The sequence below is a fragment of the Salmo salar genome, unplaced genomic scaffold (genome assembly GCF_905237065.1).
Source record: "Salmo salar unplaced genomic scaffold, Ssal_v3.1, whole genome shotgun sequence".
Classification (NCBI taxonomy): Eukaryota; Metazoa; Chordata; class Actinopteri; order Salmoniformes; family Salmonidae; genus Salmo; species Salmo salar.
The window spans coordinates 1-26627 of NW_025550891.1; the positions used below are offsets into that span (position 1 = coordinate 1).

Genomic DNA, 26627 nt, shown 5'->3' on the forward strand with positions numbered 1-26627 from the left:
ATTATTTACAGATGGCCTATGTACAGCTGCAGCGATCGGTTAGCTGCTCAGATAGCTGATGTTTAAAGTTAGTGAGGGAAATATAAGTGTCCAGGTTCAGCGATTTTTGCAATTCGTTCCAGTCATTGGCAGCAGAGAACTGGAAGGAAAGGCAGCCAAAGGAGGTGTTGGCTTTGGGGATGACCAGTGAGATATATCTGCTGGAGCGAGTGCTACGGGTGGGTGTTTTTATCGTGACCAGTGAGTTGAGATAAGGCGGAGCTTTACCTAGCATAGACTTATAGATGACCTGGAGCCAGTGGGTCTGGTGACGAATAGGTAGCGAGGGCCAGCCGACTAGAGCATACAGGTCGCAGTGGTCATATCAATACAATTTACCTTTTCTTTACACTGTTCTAATGAAAGTACATTTCCATAATATCAGCTATCTTCCATAAACGTCGAACAAGGATGAACCCATGTGCTTCAGTTTACAGAAACAGATGATTTAGCATATCTATTTCCTTCTTAGAATGTCAACATTCTGGAAAGTGGGAGTTGTGCAAAAGCTAATTTAACAACTAATTACACTCAACAGAGAAGTTGGGGATTAACGTTGGACCGCATTCATGTAAAGTACTGGCTCTACCATAGAGATTCATCCACTTACTATAATAGCTGTGTTGCAATATTGATACAACTTGATTTTCTGCAAAGTCCTCCAATTAATGCACAGGTCCATGATATCAGATGTCTTTCATAAAGGCACAGAAGGGATTTGAACCCATGATCTTCGGTTTACAAGACCAACGCCTTACCACTTGGCCACCATGTCACTCTAAGTTCTGAATTATATATCAACATTCAGGAAAGTAGTAGTTGTGTAAATGTGAATTTGGCACGCAAATAAACTCAGTGGAGAATCTTGGGATTGAACCGAGGACCTCATCCATATTTTGCATGCACTCCCCCTCTGAGCTTCCATCCCATTTCATTTGCAGATAAAATGCAATATCAATACAATGTACTTTTTATATACACCACTCCATTGAAACTACAAGGAAATGATAGCAGCAATTCTTAAACCAGGTACAGACTGGGATCGAACCCATGAACTTCAGTTTTTGAAAATGACGCCATAAAAGATGGCAATCATGCCACTTCTGTTCTATAATTGTACGAACAGGGATTGAAGGAATGTTCTTCAGATTACAAAACCAAATTATTTAGCACGTCTCTGTTTCCTGCTTAGAATTACAACATTCTGTAAAGTAGGAGGTTGGGTCAATGCAGTAATTTTAAATGGAGATGCTGGGGATTGAACCCAGGACCTCATACATGCGAAGCATGCGCTCTACCACTGAGCTACATCCCCGTTCTGGGAAAGATTAAAAATGTATCTTATTTTATTTTATTTCACCTTTATTTAACCAGGTAAGCTAGTGGAGAACAAGTTCTCATTGAGAACTGCAACCTGGCCAAGATAAAGCAAAGCAGTGCGACACAAACAACAACATAGAGTTACAAATGGAATAAACAAGCGTACAGTCAATAACACAATAGAAGAAAAGAAAGTCTATATTCAGTGTGTGCAAATGGCATGAGGAGGTAAGGTAATAAATAGGCCATGGTAGTGAGGTAATTACAATTTAGCAAATTAACACTGGAGTGATAGATGAGCAGATGATGATGTGCAAGTACAAATACTGGTGTGCAAAAGAGCAGAAAGTAAATAAAAACAATATGGGGATGAGGTAGGTAGATTGGGTGGGCTATTTACAGATGGCCTATGTACAGCTGCAGCGATCGGTTAGCTGCTCAGATAGCTGATGTTTAAAGTTAGTGAGGGAAATATAAGTGTCCAGGTTCAGCGATTTTTGCAATTCGTTCCAGTCATTGGCAGCAGAGAACTGGAAGGAAAGGCAGCCAAAGGAGGTGTTGGCTTTGGGGATGACCAGTGAGATATATCTGCTGGAGCGAAGTGCTACGGGTGGGTGTTTTTATCGTGACCAGTGAGTTGAGATAAGGCGGAGCTTTACCTAGCATAGACTTATAGATGACCTGGAGCCAGTGGGTCTGGTGACGAATAGGTAGCGAGGGCCAGCCGACTAGAGCATACAGGTCGCAGTGGTCATATCAATACAATTTACCTTTTCTTTACACTGTTCTAATGAAAGTACATTTCCATAATATCAGCTATCTTCCATAAACGTCGAACAAGGATGAACCCATGTGCTTCAGTTTACAGAAACAGATGATTTAGCATATCTATTTCCTTCTTAGAATGTCAACATTCTGGAAAGTGGGAGTTGTGCAAAAGCTAATTTAACAACTAATTACACTCAACAGAGAAGTTGGGGATTAACGTTGGACCGCATTCATGTAAAGTACTGGCTCTACCATAGAGATTCATCCACTTACTATAATAGCTGTGTTGCAATATTGATACAACTTGATTTTCTGCAAAGTCCTCCAATTAATGCACAGGTCCATGATATCAGATGTCTTTCATAAAGGCACAGAAGGGATTTGAACCCATGATCTTCGGTTTACAAGACCAACGCCTTACCACTTGGCCACCATGTCACTCTAAGTTCTGAATTATATATCAACATTCAGGAAAGTAGTAGTTGTGTAAATGTGAATTTGGCACGCAAATAAACTCAGTGGAGAATCTTGGGATTGAACCGAGGACCTCATCCATATTTTGCATGCACTCCCCCTCTGAGCTTCCATCCCATTTCATTTGCAGATAAAATGCAATATCAATACAATGTACTTTTTATATACACCACTCCATTGAAACTACAAGGAAATGATAGCAGCAATTCTTAAACCAGGTACAGACTGGGATCGAACCCATGAACTTCAGTTTTTGAAAATGACGCCATAAAAGATGGCAATCATGCCACTTCTGTTCTATAATTGTACGAACAGGGATTGAAGGAATGTTCTTCAGATTACAAAACCAAATTATTTAGCACGTCTCTGTTTCCTGCTTAGAATTACAACATTCTGTAAAGTAGGAGGGTTGGGTCAATGCAGTAATTTTAAATGGAGATGCTGGGGATTGAACCCAGGACCTCATACATGCGAAGCATGCGCTCTACCACTGAGCTACATCCCCGTTCTGGGAAAGATTAAAAATGTATCTTATTTTATTTTATTTCACCTTTATTTAACCAGGTAAGCTAGTGGAGAACAAGTTCTCATTGAGAACTGCAACCTGGCCAAGATAAAGCAAAGCAGTGCGACACAAACAACAACATAGAGTTACAAATGGAATAAACAAGCGTACAGTCAATAACACAATAGAAGAAAAGAAAGTCTATATTCAGTGTGTGCAAATGGCATGAGGAGGTAAGGTAATAAATAGGCCATGGTAGTGAGGTAATTACAATTTAGCAAATTAACACTGGAGTGATAGATGAGCAGATGATGATGTGCAAGTACAAATACTGGTGTGCAAAAGAGCAGAAAGTAAATAAAAACAATATGGGGATGAGGTAGGTAGATTGGGTGGGCTATTTACAGATGGCCTATGTACAGCTGCAGCGATCGGTTAGCTGCTCAGATAGCTGATGTTTAAAGTTAGTGAGGGAAATATAAGTGTCCAGGTTCAGCGATTTTTGCAATTCGTTCCAGTCATTGGCAGCAGAGAACTGGAAGGAAAGGCAGCCAAAGGAGGTGTTGGCTTTGGGGATGACCAGTGAGATATATCTGCTGGAGCGAGTGCTACGGGTGGGTGTTTTTATCGTGACCAGTGAGTTGAGATAAGGCGGAGCTTTACCTAGCATAGACTTATAGATGACCTGGAGCCAGTGGGTCTGGTGACGAATAGGTAGCGAGGGCCAGCCGACTAGAGCATACAGGTCGCAGTGGTCATATCAATACAATTTACCTTTTCTTTACACTGTTCTAATGAAAGTACATTTCCATAATATCAGCTATCTTCCATAAACGTCAAACAAGGATGAACCCATGTGCTTCAGTTTACTGAAACAGATGATTTAGCATATCTATTTCCTTCTTAGAATGTCAACATTCTGGAAAGTGGGAGTTGTGCAAAAGCTAATTTAACAACTAATTACACTCAACAGAGAAGTTGGGGATTAACGTTGGACCGCATTCATGTAAAGTACTGGCTCTACCATAGAGATTCATCCACTTACTATAATAGCTGTGTTGCAATATTGATACAACTTGATTTTCTGCAAAGTCCTCCAATTAACACACAGGTCCATGATATCAGATGTCTTTCATAAAGGCACAGAAGGGATTTGAACCCATGATCTTCGGTTTACAAGACCAACGCCTTACCACTTGGCCACCATGCCACTCTACATTCTGAATTATATATCAACATTCAGGAAAGTAGTAGTTGTGTAAATGTGAATTTGGCACGCAAATAAACTCAGTGGAGAATCTTGGGATTGAACCGAGGACCTCATCCATATTTTGCATGCACTCCCCCTCTGAGCTTCCATCCCATTTCATTTGCAGATAAAATGCAATATCAATACAATGTACTTTTTATATACACCACTCCATTGAAACTACAAGGAAATGATAGCAGCAATTCTTAAACCAGGTACAGACTGGGATCGAACCCATGAACTTCAGTTTTTGAAAATGACGCCATAAAAGATGGCAATCATGCCACTTCTGTTCTATAATTGTACGAACAGGGATTGAAGGAATGTTCTTCAGATTACAAAACCAAATTATTTAGCACGTCTCTGTTTCCTGCTTAGAATTACAACATTCTGTAAAGTAGGAGTGTTGGGTCAATGCAGTAATTTTAAATGGAGATGCTGGGGATTGAACCCAGGACCTCATACATGCGAAGCATGCGCTCTACCACTGAGCTACATCCCCGTTCTGGGAAAGATTAAAAATGTATCTTATTTTATTTTATTTCACCTTTATTTAACCAGGTAAGCTAGTGGAGAACAAGTTCTCATTGAGAACTGCAACCTGGCCAAGATAAAGCAAAGCAGTGCGACACAAACAACAACATAGAGTTACAAATGGAATAAACAAGCGTACAGTCAATAACACAATAGAAGAAAAGAAAGTCTATATTCAGTGTGTGCAAATGGCATGAGGAGGTAAGGTAATAAATAGGCCATGGTAGTGAGGTAATTACAATTGAGCAAATTAACACTGGAGTGACAGATGAGCAGATGATGATGTGCAAGTACAAATACTGGTGTGCAAAAGAGCAGAAAGTAAATAAAAACAATATGGGGATGAGGTAGGTAGATTGGGTGGGCTATTTACAGATGGCCTATGTACAGCTGCAGCGATCGGTTAGCTGCTCAGATAGCTGATGTTTAAAGTTAGTGAGGGAAATATAAGTGTCCAGGTTCAGCGATTTTTGCAATTCGTTCCAGTCATTGGCAGCAGAGAACTGGAAGGAAAGGCAGCCAAAGGAGGTGTTGGCTTTGGGGATGACCAGTGAGATATATCTGCTGGAGCGAGTGCTACGGGTGGGTGTTTTTATCGTGACCAGTGAGTTGAGATAAGGCGGAGCTTTACCTAGCATAGACTTATAGATGACCTGGAGCCAGTGGGTCTGGTGACGAATAGGTAGCGAGGGCCAGCCGACTAGAGCATACAGGTCGCAGTGGTCATATCAATACAATTTACCTTTTCTTTACACTGTTCTAATGAAAGTACATTTCCATAATATCAGCTATCTTCCATAAACGTCAAACAAGGATGAACCCATGTGCTTCAGTTTACAGAAACAGATGATTTAGCATATCTATTTCCTTCTTAGAATGTCAACATTCTGGAAAGTGGGAGTTGTGCAAAAGCTAATTTAACAACTAATTACACTCAACAGAGAAGTTGGGGATTAACGTTGGACCGCATTCATGTAAAGTACTGGCTCTACCATAGAGATTCATCCACTTACTATAATAGCTGTGTTGCAATATTGATACAACTTGATTTTCTGCAAAGTCCTCCAATTAATGCACAGGTCCATGATATCAGATGTCTTTCATAAAGGCACAGAAGGGATTTGAACCCATGATCTTCGGTTTACAAGACCAACGCCTTACCACTTGGCCACCATGTCACTCTAAGTTCTGAATTATATATCAACATTCAGGAAAGTAGTAGTTGTGTAAATGTGAATTTGGCACGCAAATAAACTCAGTGGAGAATCTTGGGATTGAACCGAGGACCTCATCCATATTTTGCATGCACTCCCCCTCTGAGCTTCCATCCCATTTCATTTGCAGATAAAATGCAATATCAATACAATGTACTTTTTATATACACCACTCCATTGAAACTACAAGGAAATGATAGCAGCAATTCTTAAACCAGGTACAGACTGGGATCGAACCCATGAACTTCAGTTTTTGAAAATGACGCCATAAAAGATGGCAATCATGCCACTTCTGTTCTATAATTGTACGAACAGGGATTGAAGGAATGTTCTTCAGATTACAAAACCAAATTATTTAGCACGTCTCTGTTTCCTGCTTAGAATTACAACATTCTGTAAAGTAGGAGGGTTGGGTCAATGCAGTAATTTTAAATGGAGATGCTGGGGATTGAACCCAGGACCTCATACATGCGAAGCATGCGCTCTACCACTGAGCTACATCCCCGTTCTGGGAAAGATTAAAAATGTATCTTATTTTATTTTATTTCACCTTTATTTAACCAGGTAAGCTAGTGGAGAACAAGTTCTCATTGAGAACTGCAACCTGGCCAAGATAAAGCAAAGCAGTGCGACACAAACAACAACATAGAGTTACAAATGGAATAAACAAGCGTACAGTCAATAACACAATAGAAGAAAAGAAAGTCTATATTCAGTGTGTGCAAATGGCATGAGGAGGTAAGGTAATAAATAGGCCATGGTAGTGAGGTAATTACAATTTAGCAAATTAACACTGGAGTGATAGATGAGCAGATGATGATGTGCAAGTACAAATACTGGTGTGCAAAAGAGCAGAAAGTAAATAAAAACAATATGGGGATGAGGTAGGTAGATTGGGTGGGCTATTTACAGATGGCCTATGTACAGCTGCAGCGATCGGTTAGCTGCTCAGATAGCTGATGTTTAAAGTTAGTGAGGGAAATATAAGTGTCCAGGTTCAGCGATTTTTGCAATTCGTTCCAGTCATTGGCAGCAGAGAACTGGAAGGAAAGGCAGCCAAAGGAGGTGTTGGCTTTGGGGATGACCAGTGAGATATATCTGCTGGAGCGAGTGCTACGGGTGGGTGTTTTTATCGTGACCAGTGAGTTGAGATAAGGCGGAGCTTTACCTAGCATAGACTTATAGATGACCTGGAGCCAGTGGGTCTGGTGACGAATAGGTAGCGAGGGCCAGCCGACTAGAGCATACAGGTCGCAGTGGTCATATCAATACAATTTACCTTTTCTTTACACTGTTCTAATGAAAGTACATTTCCATAATATCAGCTATCTTCCATAAACGTCAAACAAGGATGAACCCATGTGCTTCAGTTTACAGAAACAGATGATTTAGCATATCTATTTCCTTCTTAGAATGTCAACATTCTGGAAAGTGGGAGTTGTGCAAAAGCTAATTTAACAACTAATTACACTCAACAGAGAAGTTGGGGATTAACGTTGGACCGCATTCATGTAAAGTACTGGCTCTACCATAGAGATTCATCCACTTACTATAATAGCTGTGTTGCAATATTGATACAACTTGATTTTCTGCAAAGTCCTCCAATTAATGCACAGGTCCATGATATCAGATGTCTTTCATAAAGGCACAGAAGGGATTTGAACCCATGATATTCGGTTTACAAGACCAACGCCTTACCACTTGGCCACCATGTCACTCTAAGTTCTGAATTATATATCAACATTCAGGAAAGTAGTAGTTGTGTAAATGTGAATTTGGCACGCAAATAAACTCAGTGGAGAATCTTGGGATTGAACCGAGGACCTCATCCATATTTTGCATGCACTCCCCCTCTGAGCTTCCATCCCATTTCATTTGCAGATAAAATGCAATATCAATACAATGTACTTTTTATATACACCACTCCATTGAAACTACAAGGAAATGATAGCAGCAATTCTTAAACCAGGTACAGACTGGGATCGAACCCATGAACTTCAGTTTTTGAAAATGACGCCATAAAAGATGGCAATCATGCCACTTCTGTTCTATAATTGTACGAACAGGGATTGAAGGAATGTTCTTCAGATTACAAAACCAAATTATTTAGCACGTCTCTGTTTCCTGCTTAGAATTACAACATTCTGTAAAGTATGAGTTGGGTCAATACAGTAATTTTAAATGGAGATGCTGGGGATTGAACCCAGGACCTCATACATGCGAAGCATGCGCTCTACCACTGAGCTACATCCCCGTTCTGGGAAAGATTAAAAATGTATCTTATTTTATTTTATTTCACCTTTATTTAACCAGGTAAGCTAGTGGAGAACAAGTTCTCATTGAGAACTGCAACCTGGCCAAGATAAAGCAAAGCAGTGCGACACAAACAACAACATAGAGTTACAAATGGAATAAACAAGCGTACAGTCAATAACACAATAGAAGAAAAGAAAGTCTATATTCAGTGTGTGCAAATGGCATGAGGAGGTAAGGTAATAAATAGGCCATGGTAGTGAGGTAATTACAATTTAGCAAATTAACACTGGAGTGATAGATGAGCAGATGATGATGTGCAAGTACAAATACTGGTGTGCAAAAGAGCAGAAAGTAAATAAAAACAATATGGGGATGAGGTAGGTAGATTGGGTGGGCTATTTACAGATGGCCTATGTACAGCTGCAGCGATCGGTTAGCTGCTCAGATAGCTGATGTTTAAAGTTAGTGAGGGAAATATAAGTGTCCAGGTTCAGCGATTTTTGCAATTCGTTCCAGTCATTGGCAGCAGAGAACTGGAAGGAAAGGCAGCCAAAGGAGGTGTTGGCTTTGGGGATGACCAGTGAGATATATCTGCTGGAGCGAGTGCTACGGGTGGGTGTTTTTATCGTGACCAGTGAGTTGAGATAAGGCGGAGCTTTACCTAGCATAGACTTATAGATGACCTGGAGCCAGTGGGTCTGGTGACGAATAGGTAGCGAGGGCCAGCCGACTAGAGCATACAGGTCGCAGTGGTCATATCAATACAATTTACCTTTTCTTTACACTGTTCTAATGAAAGTACATTTCCATAATATCAGCTATCTTCCATAAACGTCAAACAAGGATGAACCCATGTGCTTCAGTTTACAGAAACAGATGATTTAGCATATCTATTTCCTTCTTAGAATGTCAACATTCTGGAAAGTGGGAGTTGTGCAAAAGCTAATTTAACAACTAATTACACTCAACAGAGAAGTTGGGGATTAACGTTGGACCGCATTCATGTAAAGTACTGGCTCTACCATAGAGATTCATCCACTTACTATAATAGCTGTGTTGCAATATTGATACAACTTGATTTTCTGCAAAGTCCTCCAATTAAAGCACAGGTCCATGATATCAGATGTCTTTCATAAAGGCACAGAAGGGATTTGAACCCATGATCTTCGGTTTACAAGACCAACGCCTTACCACTTGGCCACCATGTCACTCTAAGTTCTGAATTATATATCAACATTCAGGAAAGTAGTAGTTGTGTAAATGTGAATTTGGCACGCAAATAAACTCAGTGGAGAATCTTGGGATTGAACCGAGGACCTCATCCATATTTTGCATGCACTCCCCCTCTGAGCTTCCATCCCATTTCATTTGCAGATAAAATGCAATATCAATACAATGTACTTTTTATATACACCACTCCATTGAAACTACAAGGAAATGATAGCAGCAATTCTTAAACCAGGTACAGACTGGGATCGAACCCATGAACTTCAGTTTTTGAAAATGACGCCATAAAAGATGGCAATCATGCCACTTCTGTTCTATAATTGTACGAACAGGGATTGAAGGAATGTTCTTCAGATTACAAAACCAAATTATTTAGCACGTCTCTGTTTCCTGCTTAGAATTACAACATTCTGTAAAGTAGGAGTGTTGGGTCAATGCAGTAATTTTAAATGGAGATGCTGGGGATTGAACCCAGGACCTCATACATGCGAAGCATGCGCTCTACCACTGAGCTACATCCCCGTTCTGGGAAAGATTAAAAATGTATCTTATTTTATTTTATTTCACCTTTATTTAACCAGGTAAGCTAGTGGAGAACAAGTTCTCATTGAGAACTGCAACCTGGCCAAGATAAAGCAAAGCAGTGCGACACAAACAACAACATAGAGTTACAAATGGAATAAACAAGCGTACAGTCAATAACACAATAGAAGAAAAGAAAGTCTATATTCAGTGTGTGCAAATGGCATGAGGAGGTAAGGTAATAAATAGGCCATGGTAGTGAGGTAATTACAATTTAGCAAATTAACACTGGAGTGATAGATGAGCAGATGATGATGTGCAAGTACAAATACTGGTGTGCAAAAGAGCAGAAAGTAAATAAAAACAATATGGGGATGAGGTAGGTAGATTGGGTGGGCTATTTACAGATGGCCTATGTACAGCTGCAGCGATCGGTTAGCTGCTCAGATAGCTGATGTTTAAAGTTAGTGAGGGAAATATAAGTGTCCAGGTTCAGCGATTTTTGCAATTCGTTCCAGTCATTGGCAGCAGAGAACTGGAAGGAAAGGCAGCCAAAGGAGGTGTTGGCTTTGGGGATGACCAGTGAGATATATCTGCTGGAGCGAGTGCTACGGGTGGGTGTTTTTATCGTGACCAGTGAGTTGAGATAAGGCGGAGCTTTACCTAGCATAGACTTATAGATGACCTGGAGCCAGTGGGTCTGGTGACGAATAGGTAGCGAGGGCCAGCCGACTAGAGCATACAGGTCGCAGTGGTCATATCAATACAATTTACCTTTTCTTTACACTGTTCTAATGAAAGTACATTTCCATAATATCAGCTATCTTCCATAAACGTCAAACAAGGATGAACCCATGTGCTTCAGTTTACAGAAACAGATGATTTAGCATATCTATTTCCTTCTTAGAATGTCAACATTCTGGAAAGTGGGAGTTGTGCAAAAGCTAATTTAACAACTAATTACACTCAACAGAGAAGTTGGGGATTAACGTTGGACCGCATTCATGTAAAGTACTGGCTCTACCATAGAGATTCATCCACTTACTATAATAGCTGTGTTGCAATATTGATACAACTTGATTTTCTGCAAAGTCCTCCAATTAATGCACAGGTCCATGATATCAGATGTCTTTCATAAAGGCACAGAAGGGATTTGAACCCATGATCTTCGGTTTACAAGACCAACGCCTTACCACTTGGCCACCATGCCACTCTACGTTCTGAATTATATATCAACATTCAGGAAAGTAGTAGTTGTGTAAATGTGAATTTGGCACGCAAATAAACTCAGTGGAGAATCTTGGGATTGAACCGAGGACCTCATCCATATTTTGCATGCACTCCCCCTCTGAGCTTCCATCCCATTTCATTTGCAGATAAAATGCAATATCAATACAATGTACTTTTTATATACACCACTCCATTGAAACTACAAGGAAATGATAGCAGCAATTCTTAAACCAGGTACAGACTGGGATCGAACCCATGAACTTCAGTTTTTGAAAATGACGCCATAAAAGATGGCAATCATGCCACTTCTGTTCTATAATTGTACGAACAGGGATTGAAGGAATGTTCTTCAGATTACAAAACCAAATTATTTAGCACGTCTCTGTTTCCTGCTTAGAATTACAACATTCTGTAAAGTAGGAGCTGGTTGGGTCAATGCAGTAATTTTAAATGGAGATGCTGGGGATTGAACCCAGGACCTCATACATGCGAAGCATGCGCTCTACCACTGAGCTACATCCCCGTTCTGGGAAAGATTAAAAATGTATCTTATTTTATTTTATTTCACCTTTATTTAACCAGGTAAGCTAGTGGAGAACAAGTTCTCATTGAGAACTGCAACCTGGCCAAGATAAAGCAAAGCAGTGCGACACAAACAACAACATAGAGTTACAAATGGAATAAACAAGCGTACAGTCAATAACACAATAGAAGAAAAGAAAGTCTATATTCAGTGTGTGCAAATGGCATGAGGAGGTAAGGTAATAAATAGGCCATGGTAGTGAGGTAATTACAATTTAGCAAATTAACACTGGAGTGATAGATGAGCAGATGATGATGTGCAAGTACAAATACTGGTGTGCAAAAGAGCAGAAAGTAAATAAAAACAATATGGGGATGAGGTAGGTAGATTGGGTGGGCTATTTACAGATGGCCTATGTACAGCTGCAGCGATCGGTTAGCTGCTCAGATAGCTGATGTTTAAAGTTAGTGAGGGAAATATAAGTGTCCAGGTTCAGCGATTTTTGCAATTCGTTCCAGTCATTGGCAGCAGAGAACTGGAAGGAAAGGCAGCCAAAGGAGGTGTTGGCTTTGGGGATGACCAGTGAGATATATCTGCTGGAGCGAGTGCTACGGGTGGGTGTTTTTATCGTGACCAGTGAGTTGAGATAAGGCGGAGCTTTACCTAGCATAGACTTATAGATGACCTGGAGCCAGTGGGTCTGGTGACGAATAGGTAGCGAGGGCCAGCCGACTAGAGCATACAGGTCGCAGTGGTCATATCAATACAATTTACCTTTTCTTTACACTGTTCTAATGAAAGTACATTTCCATAATATCAGCTATCTTCCATAAACGTCAAACAAGGATGAACCCATGTGCTTCAGTTTACAGAAACAGATGATTTAGCATATCTATTTCCTTCTTAGAATGTCAACATTCTGGAAAGTGGGAGTTGTGCAAAAGCTAATTTAACAACTAATTACACTCAACAGAGAAGTTGGGGATTAACGTTGGACCGCATTCATGTAAAGTACTGGCTCTACCATAGAGATTCATCCACTTACTATAATAGCTGTGTTGCAATATTGATACAACTTGATTTTCTGCAAAGTCCTCCAATTAAAGCACAGGTCCATGATATCAGATGTCTTTCATAAAGGCACAGAAGGGATTTGAACCCATGATCTTCGGTTTACAAGACCAACGCCTTACCACTTGGCCACCATGTCACTCTAAGTTCTGAATTATATATCAACATTCAGGAAAGTAGTAGTTGTGTAAATGTGAATTTGGCACGCAAATAAACTCAGTGGAGAATCTTGGGATTGAACCGAGGACCTCATCCATATTTTGCATGCACTCCCCCTCTGAGCTTCCATCCCATTTCATTTGCAGATAAAATGCAATATCAATACAATGTACTTTTTATATACACCACTCCATTGAAACTACAAGGAAATGATAGCAGCAATTCTTAAACCAGGTACAGACTGGGATCGAACCCATGAACTTCAGTTTTTGAAAATGACGCCATAAAAGATGGCAATCATGCCACTTCTGTTCTATAATTGTACGAACAGGGATTGAAGGAATGTTCTTCAGATTACAAAACCAAATTATTTAGCACGTCTCTGTTTCCTGCTTAGAATTACAACATTCTGTAAAGTAGGAGTGGTTGGGTCAATGCAGTAATTTTAAATGGAGATGCTGGGGATTGAACCCAGGACCTCATACATGCGAAGCATGCGCTCTACCACTGAGCTACATCCCCGTTCTGGGAAAGATTAAAAATGTATCTTATTTTATTTTATTTCACCTTTATTTAACCAGGTAAGCTAGTGGAGAACAAGTTCTCATTGAGAACTGCAACCTGGCCAAGATAAAGCAAAGCAGTGCGACACAAACAACAACATAGAGTTACAAATGGAATAAACAAGCGTACAGTCAATAACACAATAGAAGAAAAGAAAGTCTATATTCAGTGTGTGCAAATGGCATGAGGAGGTAAGGTAATAAATAGGCCATGGTAGTGAGGTAATTACAATTTAGCAAATTAACACTGGAGTGATAGATGAGCAGATGATGATGTGCAAGTACAAATACTGGTGTGCAAAAGAGCAGAAAGTAAATAAAAACAATATGGGGATGAGGTAGGTAGATTGGGTGGGCTATTTACAGATGGCCTATGTACAGCTGCAGCGATCGGTTAGCTGCTCAGATAGCTGATGTTTAAAGTTAGTGAGGGAAATATAAGTGTCCAGGTTCAGCGATTTTTGCAATTCGTTCCAGTCATTGGCAGCAGAGAACTGGAAGGAAAGGCAGCCAAAGGAGGTGTTGGCTTTGGGGATGACCAGTGAGATATATCTGCTGGAGCGAGTGCTACGGGTGGGTGTTTTTATCGTGACCAGTGAGTTGAGATAAGGCGGAGCTTTACCTAGCATAGACTTATAGATGACCTGGAGCCAGTGGGTCTGGTGACGAATAGGTAGCGAGGGCCAGCCGACTAGAGCATACAGGTCGCAGTGGTCATATCAATACAATTTACCTTTTCTTTACACTGTTCTAATGAAAGTACATTTCCATAATATCAGCTATCTTCCATAAACGTCAAACAAGGATGAACCCATGTGCTTCAGTTTACAGAAACAGATGATTTAGCATATCTATTTCCTTCTTAGAATGTCAACATTCTGGAAAGTGGGAGTTGTGCAAAAGCTAATTTAACAACTAATTACACTCAACAGAGAAGTTGGGGATTAACGTTGGACCGCATTCATGTAAAGTACTGGCTCTACCATAGAGATTCATCCACTTACTATAATAGCTGTGTTGCAATATTGATACAACTTGATTTTCTGCAAAGTCCTCCAATTAAAGCACAGGTCCATGATATCAGATGTCTTTCATAAAGGCACAGAAGGGATTTGAACCCATGATCTTCGGTTTACAAGACCAACGCCTTACCACTTGGCCACCATGTCACTCTAAGTTCTGAATTATATATCAACATTCAGGAAAGTAGTAGTTGTGTAAATGTGAATTTGGCACGCAAATAAACTCAGTGGAGAATCTTGGGATTGAACCGAGGACCTCATCCATATTTTGCATGCACTCCCCCTCTGAGCTTCCATCCCATTTCATTTGCAGATAAAATGCAATATCAATACAATGTACTTTTTATATACACCACTCCATTGAAACTACAAGGAAATGATAGCAGCAATTCTTAAACCAGGTACAGACTGGGATCGAACCCATGAACTTCAGTTTTTGAAAATGACGCCATAAAAGATGGCAATCATGCCACTTCTGTTCTATAATTGTACGAACAGGGATTGAAGGAATGTTCTTCAGATTACAAAACCAAATTATTTAGCACGTCTCTGTTTCCTGCTTAGAATTACAACATTCTGTAAAGTAGGAGTGGTTGGGTCAATGCAGTAATTTTAAATGGAGATGCTGGGGATTGAACCCAGGACCTCATACATGCGAAGCATGCGCTCTACCACTGAGCTACATCCCCGTTCTGGGAAAGATTAAAAATGTATCTTATTTTATTTTATTTCACCTTTATTTAACCAGGTAAGCTAGTGGAGAACAAGTTCTCATTGAGAACTGCAACCTGGCCAAGATAAAGCAAAGCAGTGCGACACAAACAACAACATAGAGTTACAAATGGAATAAACAAGCGTACAGTCAATAACACAATAGAAGAAAAGAAAGTCTATATTCAGTGTGTGCAAATGGCATGAGGAGGTAAGGTAATAAATAGGCCATGGTAGTGAGGTAATTACAATTTAGCAAATTAACACTGGAGTGATAGATGAGCAGATGATGATGTGCAAGTACAAATACTGGTGTGCAAAAGAGCAGAAAGTAAATAAAAACAATATGGGGATGAGGTAGGTAGATTGGGTGGGCTATTTACAGATGGCCTATGTACAGCTGCAGCGATCGGTTAGCTGCTCAGATAGCTGATGTTTAAAGTTAGTGAGGGAAATATAAGTGTCCAGGTTCAGCGATTTTTGCAATTCGTTCCAGTCATTGGCAGCAGAGAACTGGAAGGAAAGGCAGCCAAAGGAGGTGTTGGCTTTGGGGATGACCAGTGAGATATATCTGCTGGAGCGAGTGCTACGGGTGGGTGTTTTTATCGTGACCAGTGAGTTGAGATAAGGCGGAGCTTTACCTAGCATAGACTTATAGATGACCTGGAGCCAGTGGGTCTGGTGACGAATAGGTAGCGAGGGCCAGCCGACTAGAGCATACAGGTCGCAGTGGTCATATCAATACAATTTACCTTTTCTTTACACTGTTCTAATGAAAGTACATTTCCATAATATCAGCTATCTTCCATAAACGTCAAACAAGGATGAACCCATGTGCTTCAGTTTACAGAAACAGATGATTTAGCATATCTATTTCCTTCTTAGAATGTCAACATTCTGGAAAGTGGGAGTTGTGCAAAAGCTAATTTAACAACTAATTACACTCAACAGAGAAGTTGGGGATTAACGTTGGACCGCATTCATGTAAAGTACTGGCTCTACCATAGAGATTCATCCACTTACTATAATAGCTGAGTTGCAATATTGATACAACTTGATTTTCTGCAAAGTCCTCCAAGTAAAGCACAGGTCCATGATATCAGATGTCTTTCATAAAGGCACAGAAGGGATTTGAACCCATGATCTTCGGTTTACAAGACCAACGCCTTACCACTTGGCCACCATGCCACTCTACGTTCTGAATTATATATCAACATTCAGGAAAGTAGTAGTTGTGTAAATGTGAATTTGGCACGCAAATAAACTCAGTGGAGAATCTTGGGATTGAACCGAGGACCTCATCCATATTTTGCATGCACTCCCCCTCTGAGCTTCCATCCCATTTCATTTGCAGATAAAATGCAATATCAATACAATGTACTTTTTATATACACCACTCCATTGAAACTACAAGGAAATGATAGCAGCAATTCTTAAACCAGGTACAGACTGGGATCGAACCCATGAACTTCAGTTTTTGAAAATGACGCCATAAAAGATGGCAATCATGCCACTTCTGTTCTATAATTGTACGAACAGGGATTGAAGGAATGTTCTTCAGATTACAAAACCAAATTATTTAGCACGTCTCTGTTTCCTGCTTAGAATTACAACATTCTGTAAAGTAGGAGTGGTTGGGTCAATGCAGTAATTTTAAATGGAGATGCTGGGGATTGAACCCAGGACCTCATACATGCGAAGCATGCGCTCTACCACTGAGCTACATCCCCGTTCTGGGAAAGATTAAAAATGTATCTTATTTTATTTTATTTCACCTTTATTTAACCAGGTAAGCTAGTGGAGAACAAGTTCTCATTGAGAACTGCAACCTGGCCAAGATAAAGCAAAGCAGTGCGACACAAACAACAACATAGAGTTACAAATGGAATAAACAAGCGTACAGTCAATAACACAATAGAAGAAAAGAAAGTCTATATTCAGTGTGTGCAAATGGCATGAGGAGGTAAGGTAATAAATAGGCCATGGTAGTGAGGTAATTACAATTTAGCAAATTAACACTGGAGTGATAGATGAGCAGATGATGATGTGCAAGTACAAATACTGGTGTGCAAAAGAGCAGAAAGTAAATAAAAACAATATGGGGATGAGGTAGGTAGATTGGGTGGGCTATTTACAGATGGCCTATGTACAGCTGCAGCGATCGGTTAGCTGCTCAGATAGCTGATGTTTAAAGTTAGTGAGGGAAATATAAGTGTCCAGGTTCAGCGATTTTTGCAATTCGTTCCAGTCATTGGCAGCAGAGAACTGGAAGGAAAGGCAGCCAAAGGAGGTGTTGGCTTTGGGGATGACCAGTGAGATATATCTGCTGGAGCGAGTGCTACGGGTGGGTGTTTTTATCGTGACCAGTGAGTTGAGATAAGGCGGAGCTTTACCTAGCATAGACTTATAGATGACCTGGAGCCAGTGGGTCTGGTGACGAATAGGTAGCGAGGGCCAGCCGACTAGAGCATACAGGTCGCAGTGGTCATATCAATACAATTTACCTTTTCTTTACACTGTTCTAATGAAAGTACATTTCCATAATATCAGCTATCTTCCATAAACGTCAAACAAGGATGAACCCATGTGCTTCAGTTTACAGAAACAGATGATTTAGCATATCTATTTCCTTCTTAGAATGTCAACATTCTGGAAAGTGGGAGTTGTGCAAAAGCTAATTTAACAACTAATTACACTCAACAGAGAAGTTGGGGATTAACGTTGGACCGCATTCATGTAAAGTACTGGCTCTACCATAGAGATTCATCCACTTACTATAATAGCTGTGTTGCAATATTGATACAACTTGATTTTCTGCAAAGTCCTCCAATTAACGCACAGGTCCATGATATCAGATGTCTTTCATAAAGGCACAGAAGGGATTTGAACCCATGATCTTCGGTTTACAAGACCAACGCCTTACCACTTGGCCACCATGTCACTCTAAGTTCTGAATTATATATCAACATTCAGGAAAGTAGTAGTTGTGTAAATGTGAATTTGGCACGCAAATAAACTCAGTGGAGAATCTTGGGATTGAACCGAGGACCTCATCCATATTTTGCATGCACTCCCCCTCTGAGCTTCCATCCCATTTCATTTGCAGATAAAATGCAATATCAATACAATGTACTTTTTATATACACCACTCCATTGAAACTACAAGGAAATGATAGCAGCAATTCTTAAACCAGGTACAGACTGGGATCGAACCCATGAACTTCAGTTTTTGAAAATGACGCCATAAAAGATGGCAATCATGCCACTTCTGTTCTATAATTGTACGAACAGGGATTGAAGGAATGTTCTTCAGATTACAAAACCAAATTATTTAGCACATCTCTGTTTCCTGCTTAGAATTACAACATTCTGTAAAGTAGGAGGTTGGGTCAATGCAGTAATTTTAAATGGCGAAGCTGGGGATTGAACCCAGGACCTCATACATGCGAAGCATGCGCTCTACCACTGAGCTACATCCCCGTTCTGGGAAAGATTAAAAATGTATCTTATTTTATTTTATTTCACCTTTATTTAACCAGGTAAGCTAGTGGAGAACAAGTTCTCATTGAGAACTGCAACCTGGCCAAGATAAAGCAAAGCAGTGCGACACAAACAACAACATAGAGTTACAAATGGAATAAACAAGCGTACAGTCAATAACACAATAGAAGAAAAGAAAGTCTATATTCAGTGTGTGCAAATGGCATGAGGAGGTAAGGTAATAAATAGGCCATGGTAGTGAGGTAATTACAATTTAGCAAATTAACACTGGAGTGATAGATGAGCAGATGATGATGTGCAAGTACAAATACTGGTGTGCAAAAGAGCAGAAAGTAAATAAAAACAATATGGGGATGAGGTAGGTAGATTGGGTGGGCTATTTACAGATGGCCTATGTACAGCTGCAGCGATCGGTTAGCTGCTCAGATAGCTGATGTTTAAAGTTAGTGAGGGAAATATAAGTGTCCAGGTTCAGCGATTTTTGCAATTCGTTCCAGTCATTGGCAGCAGAGAACTGGAAGGAAAGGCAGCCAAAGGAGGTGTTGGCTTTGGGGATGACCAGTGAGATATATCTGCTGGAGCGAAGTGCTACGGGTGGGTGTTTTTATCGTGACCAGTGAGTTGAGATAAGGCGGAGCTTTACCTAGCATAGACTTATAGATGACCTGGAGCCAGTGGGTCTGGTGACGAATAGGTAGCGAGGGCCAGCCGACTAGAGCATACAGGTCGCAGTGGTCATATCAATACAATTTACCTTTTCTTTACACTGTTCTAATGAAAGTACATTTCCATAATATCAGCTATCTTCCATAAACGTCAAACAAGGATGAACCCATGTGCTTCAGTTTACAGAAACAGATGATTTAGCATATCTATTTCCTTCTTAGAATGTCAACATTCTGGAAAGTGGGAGTTGTGCAAAAGCTAATTTAACAACTAATTACACTCAACAGAGAAGTTGGGGATTAACGTTGGACCGCATTCATGTAAAGTACTGGCTCTACCATAGAGATTCATCCCCTTACTATAATAGCTGTGTTGCAATATTGATACAACTTGATTTTCTGCAAAGTCCTCCAATTAATGCACAGGTCCATGATATCAGATGTCTTTCATAAAGGCACAGAAGGGATTTGAACCCATGATATTCGGTTTACAAGACCAACGCCTTACCACTTGGCCACCATGTCACTCTAAGTTCTGAATTATATATCAACATTCAGGAAAGTAGTAGTTGTGTAAATGTGAATTTGGCACGCAAATAAACTCAGTGGAGAATCTTGGGATTGAACCGAGGACCTCATCCATATTTTGCATGCACTCCCCCTCTGAGCTTCCATCCCATTTCATTTGCAGATAAAATGCAATATCAATACAATGTACTTTTTATATACACCACTCCATTGAAACTACAAGGAAATGATAGCAGCAATTCTTAAACCAGGTACAGACTGGGATCGAACCCATAAACTTCAGTTTTTGAAAATGACGCCATAAAAGATGGCAATCATGCCACTTCTGTTCTATAATTGTACGAACAGGGATTGAAGGAATGTTCTTCAGATTACAAAACCAAATTATTTAGCACGTCTCTGTTTCCTGCTTAGAATTACAACATTCTGTAAAGTATGAGTTGGGTCAATACAGTAATTTTAAATGGAGATGCTGGGGATTGAACCCAGGACCTCATACATGCGAAGCATGCGCTCTACCACTGAGCTACATCCCCGTTCTGGGAAAGATTAAAAATGTATCTTATTTTATTTTATTTCACCTTTATTTAACCAGGTAAGCTAGTGGAGAACAAGTTCTCATTGAGAACTGCAACCTGGCCAAGATAAAGCAAAGCAGTGCGACACAAACAACAACATAGAGTTACAAATGGAATAAACAAGCGTACAGTCAATAACACAATAGAAGAAAAGAAAGTCTATATTCAGTGTGTGCAAATGGCATGAGGAGGTAAGGTAATAAATAGGCCATGGTAGTGAGGTAATTACAATTTAGCAAATTAACACTGGAGTGATAGATGAGCAGATGATGATGTGCAAGTACAAATACTGGTGTGCAAAAGAGCAGAAAGTAAATAAAAACAATATGGGGATGAGGTAGGTAGATTGGGTGGGCTATTTACAGATGGCCTATGTACAGCTGCAGCGATCGGTTAGCTGCTCAGATAGCTGATGTTTAAAGTTAGTGAGGGAAATATAAGTGTCCAGGTTCAGCGATTTTTGCAATTCGTTCCAGTCATTGGCAGCAGAGAACTGGAAGGAAAGGCAGCCAAAGGAGGTGTTGGCTTTGGGGATGACCAGTGAGATATATCTGCTGGAGCGAGTGCTACGGGTGGGTGTTTTTATCGTGACCAGTGAGTTGAGATAAGGCGGAGCTTTACCTAGCATAGACTTATAGATGACCTGGAGCCAGTGGGTCTGGTGACGAATAGGTAGCGAGGGCCAGCCGACTAGAGCATACAGGTCGCAGTGGTCATATCAATACAATTTACCTTTTCTTTACACTGTTCTAATGAAAGTACATTTCCATAATATCAGCTATCTTCCATAAACGTCAAACAAGGATGAACCCATGTGCTTCAGTTTACAGAAACAGATGATTTAGCATATCTATTTCCTTCTTAGAATGTCAACATTCTGGAAAGTGGGAGTTGTGCAAAAGCTAATTTAACAACTAATTACACTCAACAGAGAAGTTGGGGATTAACGTTGGACCGCATTCATGTAAAGTACTGGCTCTACCATAGAGATTCATCCCCTTACTATAATAGCTGTGTTGCAATATTGATACAACTTGATTTTCTGCAAAGTCCTCCAAGTAAAGCACAGGTCCATGATATCAGATGTCTTTCATAAAGGCACAGAAGGGATTTGAACCCATGATCTTCGGTTTACAAGACCAACGCCTTACCACTTGGCCACCATGTCACTCTAAGTTCTGAATTATATATCAACATTCAGGAAAGTAGTAGTTGTGTAAATGTGAATTTGGCACGCAAATAAACTCAGTGGAGAATCTTGGGATTGAACCGAGGACCTCATCCATATTTTGCATGCACTCCCCCTCTGAGCTTCCATCCCATTTCATTTGCAGATAAAATGCAATATCAATACAATGTACTTTTTATATACACCACTCCATTGAAACTACAAGGAAATGATAGCAGCAATTCTTAAACCAGGTACAGACTGGGATCGAACCCATAAACTTCAGTTTTTGAAAATGACGCCATAAAAGATGGCAATCATGCCACTTCTGTTCTATAATTGTACGAACAGGGATTGAAGGAATGTTCTTCAGATTACAAAACCAAATTATTTAGCACGTCTCTGTTTCCTGCTTAGAATTACAACATTCTGTAAAGTAGGAGGTTGGGTCAATGCAGTAATTTTAAATGGAGAAGCTGGGGATTGAACCCAGGACCTCATACATGCGAAGCATGCGCTCTACCACTGAGCTACATCCCCGTTCTGGGAAAGATTAAAAATGTATCTTATTTTATTTTATTTCACCTTTATTTAACCAGGTAAGCTAGTGGAGAACAAGTTCTCATTGAGAACTGCAACCTGGCCAAGATAAAGCAAAGCAGTGCGACACAAACAACAACATAGAGTTACAAATGGAATAAACAAGCGTACAGTCAATAACACAATAGAAAAAAAGAAAGTCTATATTCAGTGTGTGCAAATGGCATGAGGAGGTAAGGTAATAAATAGGCCATGGTAGTGAGGTAATTACAATTTAGCAAATTAACACTGGAGTGATAGATGAGCAGATGATGATGTGCAAGTACAAATACTGGTGTGCAAAAGAGCAGAAAGTAAATAAAAACAATATGGGGATGAGGTAGGTAGATTGGGTGGGCTATTTACAGATGGCCTATGTACAGCTGCAGCGATCGGTTAGCTGCTCAGATAGCTGATGTTTAAAGTTAGTGAGGGAAATATAAGTGTCCAGGTTCAGCGATTTTTGCAATTCGTTCCAGTCATTGGCAGCAGAGAACTGGAAGGAAAGGCAGCCAAAGGAGGTGTTGGCTTTGGGGATGACCAGTGAGATATATCTGCTGGAGCGAGTGCTACGGGTGGGTGTTTTTATCGTGACCAGTGAGTTGAGATAAGGCGGAGCTTTACCTAGCATAGACTTATAGATGACCTGGAGCCAGTGGGTCTGGTGACGAATAGGTAGCGAGGGCCAGCCGACTAGAGCATACAGGTCGCAGTGGTCATATCAATACAATTTACCTTTTCTTTACACTGTTCTAATGAAAGTACATTTCCATAATATCAGCTATCTTCCATAAACGTCAAACAAGGATGAACCCATGTGCTTCAGTTTACAGAAACAGATGATTTAGCATATCTATTTCCTTCTTAGAATGTCAACATTCTGGAAAGTGGGAGTTGTGCAAAAGCTAATTTAACAACTAATTACACTCAACAGAGAAGTTGGGGATTAACGTTGGACCGCATTCATGTAAAGTACTGGCTCTACCATAGAGATTCATCCACTTACTATAATAGCTGTGTTGCAATATTGATACAACTTGATTTTCTGCAAAGTCCTCCAATTAAAGCACAGGTCCATGATATCAGATGTCTTTCATAAAGGCACAGAAGGGATTTGAACCCATGATCTTCGGTTTACAAGACCAACGCCTTACCACTTGGCCACCATGTCACTCTAAGTTCTGAATTATATATCAACATTCAGGAAAGTAGTAGTTGTGTAAATGTGAATTTGGCACGCAAATAAACTCAGTGGAGAATCTTGGGATTGAACCGAGGACCTCATCCATATTTTGCATGCACTCCCCCTCTGAGCTTCCATCCCATTTCATTTGCAGATAAAATGCAATATCAATACAATGTACTTTTTATATACACCACTCCATTGAAACTACAAGGAAATGATAGCAGCAATTCTTAAACCAGGTACAGACTGGGATCGAACCCATAAACTTCAGTTTTTGAAAATGACGCCATAAAAGATGGCAATCATGCCACTTCTGTTCTATAATTGTACGAACAGGGATTGAAGGAATGTTCTTCAGATTACAAAACCAAATTATTTAGCACGTCTCTGTTTCCTGCTTAGAATTACAACATTCTGTAAAGTAGGAGTTGGGTCAATGGAATAACTTTAAATGGAGATGCTGGGGATTGAACCCAGGACCTCATACATGCAAAGCATGCGCTCTACCACTGAGCTACATCCCCGTTCTGGGAAAGATTAAAAATGTATCTTATTTTATTTTATTTCACCTTTATTTAACCAGGTAAGCTAGTGGAGAACAAGTTCTCATTGAGAACTGCAACCTGGCCAAGATAAAGCAAAGCAGTGCGACACAAACAACAACATAGAGTTACAAATGGAATAAACAAGCGTACAGTCAATAACACAATAGAAGAAAAGAAAGTCTATATTCAGTGTGTGCAAATGGCATGAGGAGGTAAGGTAATAAATAGGCCATGGTAGTGAGGTAATTACAATTTAGCAAATTAACACTGGAGTGATAGATGAGCAGATGATGATGTGCAAGTACAAATACTGGTGTGCAAAAGAGCAGAAAGTAAATAAAAACAATATGGGGATGAGGTAGGTAGATTGGGTGGGCTATTTACAGATGGCCTATGTACAGCTGCAGCGATCGGTTAGCTGCTCAGATAGCTGATGTTTAAAGTTAGTGAGGGAAATATAAGTGTCCAGGTTCAGCGATTTTTGCAATTCGTTCCAGTCATTGGCAGCAGAGAACTGGAAGGAAAGGCAGCCAAAGGAGGTGTTGGCTTTGGGGATGACCAGTGAGATATATCTGCTGGAGCGAGTGCTACGGGTGGGTGTTTTTATCGTGACCAGTGAGTTGAGATAAGGCGGAGCTTTACCTAGCATAGACTTATAGATGACCTGGAGCCAGTGGGTCTGGTGACGAATAGGTAGCGAGGGCCAGCCGACTAGAGCATACAGGTCGCAGTGGTCATATCAATACAATTTACCTTTTCTTTACACTGTTCTAATGAAAGTACATTTCCATAATATCAGCTATCTTCCATAAACGTCAAACAAGGATGAACCCATGTGCTTCAGTTTACAGAAACAGATGATTTAGCATATCTATTTCCTTCTTAGAATGTCAACATTCTGGAAAGTGGGAGTTGTGCAAAAGCTAATTTAACAACTAATTACACTCAACAGAGAAGTTGGGGATTAACGTTGGACCGCATTCATGTAAAGTACTGGCTCTACCATAGAGATTCATCCCCTTACTATAATAGCTGTGTTGCAATATTGATACAACTTGATTTTCTGCAAAGTCCTCCAAGTAAAGCACAGGTCCATGATATCAGATGTCTTTCATAAAGGCACAGAAGGGATTTGAACCCATGATCTTCGGTTTACAAGACCAACGCCTTACCACTTGGCCACCATGCCACTCTACGTTCTGAATTATATATCAACATTCAGGAAAGTAGTAGTTGTGTAAATGTGAATTTGGCACGCAAATAAACTCAGTGGAGAATCTTGGGATTGAACCGAGGACCTCATCCATATTTTGCATGCACTCCCCCTCTGAGCTTCCATCCCATTTCATTTGCAGATAAAATGCAATATCAATACAATGTACTTTTTATATACACCACTCCATTGAAACTACAAGGAAATGATAGCAGCAATTCTTAAACCAGGTACAGACTGGGATCGAACCCATAAACTTCAGTTTTTGAAAATGACGCCATAAAAGATGGCAATCATGCCACTTCTGTTCTATAATTGTACGAACAGGGATTGAAGGAATGTTCTTCAGATTACAAAACCAAATTATTTAGCACGTCTCTGTTTCCTGCTTAGAATTACAACATTCTGTAAAGTAGGAGTGTTGGGTCAATGCAATAATTTTAAATGGAGAAGCTGGGGATTGAACCCAGGACCTCATACATGCAAAGCATGCGCTCTACCACTGAGCTACATCCCCGTTCTGGGAAAGATTAAAAATGTATCTTATTTTATTTTATTTCACCTTTATTTAACCAGGTAAGCTAGTGGAGAACAAGTTCTCATTGAGAACTGCAACCTGGCCAAGATAAAGCAAAGCAGTGCGACACAAACAACAACATAGAGTTACAAATGGAATAAACAAGCGTACAGTCAATAACACAATAGAAAAAAAGAAAGTCTATATTCAGTGTGTGCAAATGGCATGAGGAGGTAAGGTAATAAATAGGCCATGGTAGTGAGGTAATTACAATTTAGCAAATTAACACTGGAGTGATAGATGAGCAGATGATGATGTGCAAGTACAAATACTGGTGTGCAAAAGAGCAGAAAGTAAATAAAAACAATATGGGGATGAGGTAGGTAGATTGGGTGGGCTATTTACAGATGGCCTATGTACAGCTGCAGCGATCGGTTAGCTGCTCAGATAGCTGATGTTTAAAGTTAGTGAGGGAAATATAAGTGTCCAGGTTCAGCGATTTTTGCAATTCGTTCCAGTCATTGGCAGCAGAGAACTGGAAGGAAAGGCAGCCAAAGGAGGTGTTGGCTTTGGGGATGACCAGTGAGATATATCTGCTGGAGCGAAGTGCTACGGGTGGGTGTTTTTATCGTGACCAGTGAGTTGAGATAAGGCGGAGCTTTACCTAGCATAGACTTATAGATGACCTGGAGCCAGTGGGTCTGGTGACGAATAGGTAGCGAGGGCCAGCCGACTAGAGCATACAGGTCGCAGTGGTCAT

The 26627-nt window shown here is 40.2% G+C and overlaps 28 non-coding genes across 28 annotated transcripts; all 28 read right to left on the reverse strand.

The window, feature by feature from the left end:
* Positions 1–742: 742 nt before the first annotated feature.
* On the reverse strand, positions 743–814 carry trnat-ugu (transfer RNA threonine (anticodon UGU)). Its single transcript has one exon. It is a non-coding gene; the product is annotated as a tRNA-Thr (tRNA).
* A 468-nt stretch (positions 815–1282) lies between these two features.
* Positions 1283–1354, reverse strand: trnaa-cgc (transfer RNA alanine (anticodon CGC)). The gene has a single exon. It is a non-coding gene; the product is annotated as a tRNA-Ala (tRNA).
* A 1139-nt stretch (positions 1355–2493) lies between these two features.
* Positions 2494–2565, reverse strand: trnat-ugu (transfer RNA threonine (anticodon UGU)). The gene has a single exon. It is a non-coding gene; the product is annotated as a tRNA-Thr (tRNA).
* A 469-nt stretch (positions 2566–3034) lies between these two features.
* trnaa-cgc (transfer RNA alanine (anticodon CGC)) lies at positions 3035–3106 on the reverse strand. The gene has a single exon. It is a non-coding gene; the product is annotated as a tRNA-Ala (tRNA).
* Positions 3107–4244: 1138 nt separating this feature from the next.
* trnat-ugu (transfer RNA threonine (anticodon UGU)) lies at positions 4245–4316 on the reverse strand. The gene has a single exon. It is a non-coding gene; the product is annotated as a tRNA-Thr (tRNA).
* A 469-nt stretch (positions 4317–4785) lies between these two features.
* trnaa-cgc (transfer RNA alanine (anticodon CGC)) lies at positions 4786–4857 on the reverse strand. The gene has a single exon. It is a non-coding gene; the product is annotated as a tRNA-Ala (tRNA).
* Positions 4858–5995: 1138 nt separating this feature from the next.
* trnat-ugu (transfer RNA threonine (anticodon UGU)) lies at positions 5996–6067 on the reverse strand. The gene has a single exon. It is a non-coding gene; the product is annotated as a tRNA-Thr (tRNA).
* A 469-nt stretch (positions 6068–6536) lies between these two features.
* trnaa-cgc (transfer RNA alanine (anticodon CGC)) lies at positions 6537–6608 on the reverse strand. The gene has a single exon. It is a non-coding gene; the product is annotated as a tRNA-Ala (tRNA).
* Positions 6609–8285: 1677 nt separating this feature from the next.
* trnaa-cgc (transfer RNA alanine (anticodon CGC)) lies at positions 8286–8357 on the reverse strand. The gene has a single exon. It is a non-coding gene; the product is annotated as a tRNA-Ala (tRNA).
* A 1138-nt stretch (positions 8358–9495) lies between these two features.
* On the reverse strand, positions 9496–9567 carry trnat-ugu (transfer RNA threonine (anticodon UGU)). Its single transcript has one exon. It is a non-coding gene; the product is annotated as a tRNA-Thr (tRNA).
* A 469-nt stretch (positions 9568–10036) lies between these two features.
* On the reverse strand, positions 10037–10108 carry trnaa-cgc (transfer RNA alanine (anticodon CGC)). Its single transcript has one exon. It is a non-coding gene; the product is annotated as a tRNA-Ala (tRNA).
* Positions 10109–11246: 1138 nt separating this feature from the next.
* Positions 11247–11318, reverse strand: trnat-ugu (transfer RNA threonine (anticodon UGU)). Its single transcript has one exon. It is a non-coding gene; the product is annotated as a tRNA-Thr (tRNA).
* Positions 11319–11789: 471 nt separating this feature from the next.
* trnaa-cgc (transfer RNA alanine (anticodon CGC)) lies at positions 11790–11861 on the reverse strand. Its single transcript has one exon. It is a non-coding gene; the product is annotated as a tRNA-Ala (tRNA).
* A 1138-nt stretch (positions 11862–12999) lies between these two features.
* trnat-ugu (transfer RNA threonine (anticodon UGU)) lies at positions 13000–13071 on the reverse strand. The gene has a single exon. It is a non-coding gene; the product is annotated as a tRNA-Thr (tRNA).
* Positions 13072–13541: 470 nt separating this feature from the next.
* Positions 13542–13613, reverse strand: trnaa-cgc (transfer RNA alanine (anticodon CGC)). Its single transcript has one exon. It is a non-coding gene; the product is annotated as a tRNA-Ala (tRNA).
* Positions 13614–14751: 1138 nt separating this feature from the next.
* trnat-ugu (transfer RNA threonine (anticodon UGU)) lies at positions 14752–14823 on the reverse strand. The gene has a single exon. It is a non-coding gene; the product is annotated as a tRNA-Thr (tRNA).
* A 470-nt stretch (positions 14824–15293) lies between these two features.
* trnaa-cgc (transfer RNA alanine (anticodon CGC)) lies at positions 15294–15365 on the reverse strand. Its single transcript has one exon. It is a non-coding gene; the product is annotated as a tRNA-Ala (tRNA).
* Positions 15366–16503: 1138 nt separating this feature from the next.
* Positions 16504–16575, reverse strand: trnat-ugu (transfer RNA threonine (anticodon UGU)). The gene has a single exon. It is a non-coding gene; the product is annotated as a tRNA-Thr (tRNA).
* Positions 16576–17045: 470 nt separating this feature from the next.
* trnaa-cgc (transfer RNA alanine (anticodon CGC)) lies at positions 17046–17117 on the reverse strand. The gene has a single exon. It is a non-coding gene; the product is annotated as a tRNA-Ala (tRNA).
* A 1138-nt stretch (positions 17118–18255) lies between these two features.
* trnat-ugu (transfer RNA threonine (anticodon UGU)) lies at positions 18256–18327 on the reverse strand. The gene has a single exon. It is a non-coding gene; the product is annotated as a tRNA-Thr (tRNA).
* Positions 18328–18795: 468 nt separating this feature from the next.
* On the reverse strand, positions 18796–18867 carry trnaa-cgc (transfer RNA alanine (anticodon CGC)). The gene has a single exon. It is a non-coding gene; the product is annotated as a tRNA-Ala (tRNA).
* A 1678-nt stretch (positions 18868–20545) lies between these two features.
* On the reverse strand, positions 20546–20617 carry trnaa-cgc (transfer RNA alanine (anticodon CGC)). The gene has a single exon. It is a non-coding gene; the product is annotated as a tRNA-Ala (tRNA).
* A 1138-nt stretch (positions 20618–21755) lies between these two features.
* trnat-ugu (transfer RNA threonine (anticodon UGU)) lies at positions 21756–21827 on the reverse strand. The gene has a single exon. It is a non-coding gene; the product is annotated as a tRNA-Thr (tRNA).
* Positions 21828–22295: 468 nt separating this feature from the next.
* On the reverse strand, positions 22296–22367 carry trnaa-cgc (transfer RNA alanine (anticodon CGC)). The gene has a single exon. It is a non-coding gene; the product is annotated as a tRNA-Ala (tRNA).
* Positions 22368–23505: 1138 nt separating this feature from the next.
* trnat-ugu (transfer RNA threonine (anticodon UGU)) lies at positions 23506–23577 on the reverse strand. The gene has a single exon. It is a non-coding gene; the product is annotated as a tRNA-Thr (tRNA).
* A 467-nt stretch (positions 23578–24044) lies between these two features.
* Positions 24045–24116, reverse strand: trnaa-ugc (transfer RNA alanine (anticodon UGC)). The gene has a single exon. It is a non-coding gene; the product is annotated as a tRNA-Ala (tRNA).
* A 1138-nt stretch (positions 24117–25254) lies between these two features.
* On the reverse strand, positions 25255–25326 carry trnat-ugu (transfer RNA threonine (anticodon UGU)). The gene has a single exon. It is a non-coding gene; the product is annotated as a tRNA-Thr (tRNA).
* A 469-nt stretch (positions 25327–25795) lies between these two features.
* trnaa-ugc (transfer RNA alanine (anticodon UGC)) lies at positions 25796–25867 on the reverse strand. The gene has a single exon. It is a non-coding gene; the product is annotated as a tRNA-Ala (tRNA).
* Between the last annotated feature and the right edge of the window lie 760 nt (positions 25868–26627).